Source organism: Hylobates moloch, unplaced genomic scaffold (assembly GCF_009828535.3).
Source record: "Hylobates moloch isolate HMO894 unplaced genomic scaffold, HMol_V3 SCAFFOLD_3, whole genome shotgun sequence".
Taxonomy (NCBI): domain Eukaryota; kingdom Metazoa; phylum Chordata; class Mammalia; order Primates; family Hylobatidae; genus Hylobates; species Hylobates moloch.
The window spans coordinates 163,765,418-163,772,399 of record NW_026652278.1 but is presented as its reverse complement, the minus strand read 5'-3'; positions in this window follow the sequence as shown (position 1 = coordinate 163,772,399).

The following is a 6,982-nucleotide window of genomic DNA, read 5'->3' as shown; positions in this document are numbered from 1 at the left end:
GGATGGATATGTTAATTAGCTTGATTTAATCATTCCAAAATGTAGACCTACACCAAAATATTACATTGTACCCCATAAATGTATATAATTATTATTTGTTTATTTTAAAATAAAATACCTCCACATCACTGGGCCCAGCAGTAAAATCTTGGTTCTCATCTTAATTATCAGCAGCATTTGACATAGTTAATTGTGTGCTCCTTCTTTTTAAAAATATTTTATTTTTTAATTGACAAATAATAATTGCACATATTCATGGAGTACCTAGTGATGTTTCAATACATCTAATATATAGTTATCAGATCAGGGAAATTAGCATATCTGTCACCTCAAACATTTATCATTTCCTTGTGTTGGGGACATTATTCTCCTTCTAGCTATCTGAACCTATACATTATTATTAACTATAATCATCCTGCAGGGCTATAAAACCCTAGAACTTATTCCTTCTATCTAGCTGTAATTTAGCATCCTTTAGCAAATCTCTCCCCATCTCCCTATCACCCCTAATCTTTCCAGTTTCCATTTTACTTTTTACTTCTATGAAATCAATTTTGTTTAGCTTCCATATATGAGTGAAAACATACAGCGTTTAACTCTGTTCCTGGCTTATTTCACTTAGCATAATATCCTCCAGTTCCATCCATGTGGCCATGAATTGCAATATTTCATTCTTTTCTATAGATGAATAGTATTCCATCGTACTCTCCTTGAATCATCAGAATCTTTTAGCTGCTGGATACCACTCTTCTGCTTCCCCCTCCCCCCGCCCATTTCACTAACCTTCATCCAATTCTTTTTAATTTTCCTAGCTCTAAATGTTAGAGTACACCAAGACACAGTCCTTAACTCTTTTCTCTTATATTTGTGATTACTCTATAAGCAATCTCTTCTAAACCATTGCATTTAAATATACTTAATGTGCTTCTCAGTTCCACAATTATGTCTTTAAATCCAGCTGAACTCTTGAATGAGGTATCTCACTACTTTTCCTTGGCAAATACATCATCATTCACTAAGCTGCACATTTCAAAAATCAAATGTACCCTTAACTTCACCCTTTCTCTCACTTCTATTAAATTCATGAGCAAATCACGTTTGCTGTATGTCAATTACATCCTGACTTACTGTTTTCTAAAAATCAGTTCTACCATAACATTAGTCCAAATTTCCATTGCAACTTCTTTTAACTTATTGTTTACCACCCTTACTTGCGATGGCATACCCATCATTGCAAAATGGACCTTTAAAAATGTATCTCTGATTTTTTCTGCTCAAAATTCTGCAGTGACTTCCCTACATGCCTAAAATAACATGTAAACTTTTTTACAAGTGTAAGACCCTGCAGAGTCCAGACTCTAGCTACCACTCATTTTTTTTTTCCTCATTGCAAGCGCCGCCTCCCGGGTTCACACCATTCTCCTGCCTCAGCCTCCCGAGTAGCTGGGAACAGGCGCCCACCACCACGCCCGGCTAATTTTTTGTATTTTTAGAGACGGGGTTTCACTGTGTTAGCCAGGATGGTCTTGATCTCCTGACCTCGTGATCCGCCTGCCTCGGCCTCCCAAAGTAATGGGATTACAGGTGTGAGCCACCACGCCTGGCCGACTCTAGCTACCACTCTTAATTCACATCCAATTTCTTTATTTTTCACACACCAAACTCCAGTTATCCAGGCCTCTTAATGTTCCTTGAATACACATGGCATGCCTCAGAGTCTTTGTATTTACTGAGCTGTCTTCCCAGAACACAAGTGTATAAGGTTTGTATGGTTTATTTATTCACTTCCATCAGGTCTCTTATGAAGTAGCATCACATGATAGAGGATTGCTTGGATTATTCTGTCTCAAGTATCATCCTTGGTCATACTATATCTAATGCCTTATTTTATTTTGAAATTTTTGCAACCTGATAGTGTATTATATTCTTAGTTCATTTAATCCCTCTCTCTAAGTAGGGGTTTTATCTGTTTTATTGACTGCTATATCTCTGTCAACTAGAAGGGGCTTGACACATATTAAACACTGAATAAATATTGGTGAGTAAAGGAATAAATCAACTAATAATTTCCAAAAACATATTGCATATTAATCATTTCAAAACTAGTATATTATACTAACTTTGCTATTTGTATTGCTTTGATATCTGTATATGCTGGTGGCAGGAATGAAGAAATTTAACAAACTCTTATGTAGTACTTAATATGTACCAGCCACTGTTCTAAGCATTTTATACAAATATTAACTCTCAGTAACTAGCACATTGCCCCAGGAATCTGTGCCACGGTCAGGAACTACTTAAGCTTTGCCCCTTCTATCACTTAATCTTCTGCCTCATTCATTCATTCTTTAGTTGATGTTTCTCTCTCCCCATAATCTTTTTACCTGTTTGGTTTTATATGGACTGTTTGATTCCTAACGTTTTGGTTGTATGGACTTGACATCTGTATTACTTACTCAGCCTGTTCTTGGCCTTCTTGTCTAATCGCTCATATGCATGCTAAATCAGTGTTGGAACTATCTACCTGATTTGAACCTGGGACTTCTCAAAGCATGGTCTCATTTCTTGATAGTTTGATGACATCACACAGGTAAGACACTTTTTACCCTTACATGATTTAAACAAGTTGAGTGCTCAGTCTGTTTGTGCCCCCTCTATTAGGAAGGTATTTGCTTATAGGTGTCTTCGAGAAGCTTATTTATTCATCTACATGGGGAGACAAATTGAGTGGTTTATAAATGAGGCATATATATGTGGGTGACACATGAGTGCGGTATTTTTATTACATAGTAGATACAAGGAATGAGAGTTCTATGAAATTAGTCACTATTAAAAATAATGCTCTAAACTGTCAATACTATTGGAAAAGCAGTGTTCTAATACTGCTTGTTGGAAGTATAAGTTAGCCCAACACTTTGGAAAAGCAATTTGGCATTATGAGTTAAATGTCCTTAAATTATTCATACACTACCTGGTAATTTTAATGTTAGAATTATATCCAAGGAAACTAGTCTAAGTACAAGCTGTAGGCACAAATATGTTAATAATTGAATTATTTATGACTTGGAAAACTGCAAACGACTTAAATGTCCCAAAGGAGGAATGTAGGAGAATAGATATAAATCCCAAGAAGTATTGTACTGCCAATTAAATTATATATGAATAAATTTTAATAGCATGTATATAGCTTCTGAATAGTTAGAAAAATGAGTTTATCAATTAGTGTCCTGGGGTGAAATAGATGGCATACTCCAGATGGGTTATTTGCACTGGTGGAGGGATTATTCACAAAGGTGTAGGAAACTACAAGAATTGGTGTGCCACCCTGAGGCTGTTAGTCCTGAAGGAGCAACAGCTGGGAACAGTTACTGTGGAGACAGAACTATGTGGCGAGATCTTCCTGTGGTTGGTTACCACACAGGGAGGAGAGGGTGGAATAAAAACCTTCTTTTACCCTTCTTCCTCTCTCCCCTTGTGGCTTGCTCACCATTGGTTGAAGACTGGCTCACACAAGCTGCATGCAAGCTAGTCTTGCAGCTTGTGTACTATCTGCCATGCACTTACAGGGAGAGAGGGGCAGCTGATCCAGAGCTAAGCACTGAAATTAACCAACATCAGGCATAATTTACTGTGCAAGCCTTTCCTTGGAGATTGCAATCCTTCAGTATACTCCATACCTATGTTAGACAGATTCAGTCAGTGCAATTGCTATCCAGAAGGAAAACTGATTCCTGGTGATAACCCACTATCTTTCCAGAATCTTCCTGAAGAACTTTAAGCAGGGTAGTAATACAATAATATTTATATTTTCAAAAAGTCAAAGTAGGTATGAAAAATGTGCGGGCTGGGCAAGAGAGGCTGAGAGAATAATTAGGAGGCTGTTCATAGTCTGGAAGAGAGTTGACTAAAGCCATTACTCAGACTGTACAAGTGAGGGTGGAGAAAATGAGGACGCAGAATACACAGGAGCTGTTGATTGAGTAAATGTGAGGTTTGCCGCAGAAGGAAGAGGCTCACTCTCAGCTTTCTGGCTTGGGTAATGGCAGCAGATAATTGTAATGTACTATAGTGCAGCTGTCCCTAAATAAGTATAAGTACCAAAAACTCCCACACCCCTTACACACCTACTGTGTTTTTTTTTTGTCAGGGTTAAAAGAGAAATCAGAAAGGAATAATAGTGAAAACACTGCTTCTAATCTGAACGAAAATTGTCCCTTTGCCATCCATTGGTGGACATATAGATAGACTTAACAGCTATAACTCCTTAAATAATCCCTACTCCTCACAACCCCGACCCCTCAGTTCCACCTGTTTGGCCAGTGGAGCAATTATTTCATAATGGCCAGAGTTTAAATTACTGATATTTCAGTTGCTTATTTAATCCCCCACACTATCAGTAAAATTGGGTTGTATTTTAGAGGAAGGATTAAACATAGAATTGATAAAATATCCTTTAAATACACTCATTGTGGAAAAATTGCCGATTTCCATGATTAAATTAAAATATATTTAATATCCTCATTATTTATTTTCATGTTCCATAAATGTGATTTTTTCATCTTAACAATTGTTTTAAGAATAACATACATATAGAAATAAGCCCATCAGAACGCTACACCTTGACAGATTTTTGCAAAGTGAACACACCCATGTAGCCATGACTCAGCTGAAGAAATGGGACATGGCCAACACCCCCAAAACCTCCCCAGCATCCCAGCTACTGCTCTCTAAAGGGCACCACCATACTGATTCTTACACTATAGATTGGATGGGCCAGTTTTACAAATTTGTGAAAAATGGAATCATCAATTATGTACTCTTTTTAAAAAGGCTCTTTTCACTCTTTAACTCAAATAGTATCTGTGAGATTCAATCCAGGGAATGGTGTGCCACAGTAATTTGTTCAATCGGATTGCTATTTACTGTGTTTTTTTTTTTTTTTTTGTATGAATATATTACAAAGTGTTCATTGTACTCGTGATGGCCGTTTCTGTTGTTTCTGCATTGGGGCTATTAGAGATAATACTGCTAGTAATACTTAAGTACTTTTTCTGCCCCATATAGGTACATGTTTTTGTTGGGTGTAGACATAGGGGGAGAAACTGCCTGGCCAGATTGAGTATATCCTCTATATCCTCTCAAACACGCTTTTTTCAAAATGGTTGTACTAATTTATACTTCCACCAGTAGTGTAAAACTACATTCTCCATTCTTGACAACAGTTGATATGATCAAAATTTTTAACAACACAAGTGTCTGCATATAAAATCTTATTATAATTTTGTCATTTGATGACAAATGATGTTTTCATATGCTTAGTAGTTCTATAGATAGCCCTGTTTTTCTCCTTATTTTGGTAAAGTGGTTAATTATTTGACTGACTTGCAAACATTCAATCACCCTTATGTATGGCTAGATTTGATTTATTCATATACTTTCTTATGATTTTTGCATATATTTTTATAAAGGAAATTGGCCTATAACGTGACTCTTAGAAAACACCTGTGAGCTGTTAGAAAAAAATGATCAATCTCATAAAATAACTTGGGAAGTGTTCACTCTTTTTCTACATTCTGAAAGATTTTGTGTTTGATGAAGCCATCTAGGGGTGAAGAGGTTTGCTTTTTGCTTTTTAATGTTTTAATTATAGATTCAAATGTATAATACATTTATAACTATGTAAATTTTATAGTTTGTTTTTGTTTGGTCAATTGTGTGTGTGTTTTTTCTCTATCCAAATTTTTCACATTTATATGCATTCGATTGTCTGTAATAGTGTCTTATTATATTTAAAAACTTTTTGATCTCTAGAGATTTCTCCTTTTTCATTCTTGATGTTAGTAGATTTTTTCTACTCTCTTTGCTCCTAATAAGACTCTTTAGGATATTAAAGTTTATTAGTTACTTAAAAGGATGACTTTTTAAAAATTCTCTATTATGTATTTGCTTCCTTATTACATTCTGATTTTTAAAATTATTTCCTTTCTACTCACTCAAGCTGTGTGCAAGCTGTTCCTACAACTTGAGCACTGCCTGCAATGGGTCTAGAGGTGAGAAATTAACACAGAAGTTATTAAGAAATTATTTTAGGGAGTTAGGGAGGGTAAAAGTTTTCAGTGGAATTTTTCTTTAATAAAAAACAGCCCCAAAATTTCTTTTCTAACAGAAAGCAGCCTGAAAAGTCAAGCTGCAAGCAAACTGGAAGCTTGCATATGTAAATACAGGCAGCTGTACTAAAAGCGAGGTGCACCCAATATGGCAATTCCCCCTCCCTCCTCTTGGTCGTCACGTGTGCGGGTATCATGGCACAGGCCAGGTAAAGCCACGTGTGCAGGTTTCATGACGCTAGCCATGTAGAAACCATATTTGCATAATAAAAGATGCAGGTGTGAGGGCCAGTTTCTTCATGGGCTATGTAAATGGCACTCCTAGTGAAACCAATCTCCTGGGCCTTGTGTAAATCAGTCACCTCCTCCTCAAGCCTGTCTACAAAATCAATCATATCCTGCCCCAAACCCAGAAACCCTTGTGGGCAATCCACTTTCTCTGTATGAGAAAGCTCTCTCTCTCTCGCCCTCTCTCTCTCCTTTTTTGTCTGTTAAAGTTTCCACTCCTTAACCCGCTCATGTGTGTGAGTCCATGTCGTTAATCCTCTGGGCGCCAGACGACAAACCCTGAGTATTTACCCCAGATACCAAAGCTGCTTCAGGATGGGCACCTCCTCCAGAGCTAAGAGCTGAAAAACTACCTGTTGGGAATTATGTTCACTATTTGGGTCACGGGGTAAATAGAAGCCGAAACCTCAGCATCATGCAATATACCCTGGTCACAAACCTGCACATGTATACCCTGAAACAAACAAACAAACAACTTGTGGCTGATCGTTTTCTGATAATAAAATTCATATTTTTACATCAGTGGCTTTAACATTTCCCTACTTGTGGTAGCAGGGGTGGCGGCGGTGGTGGTGTGTATGTGTGTG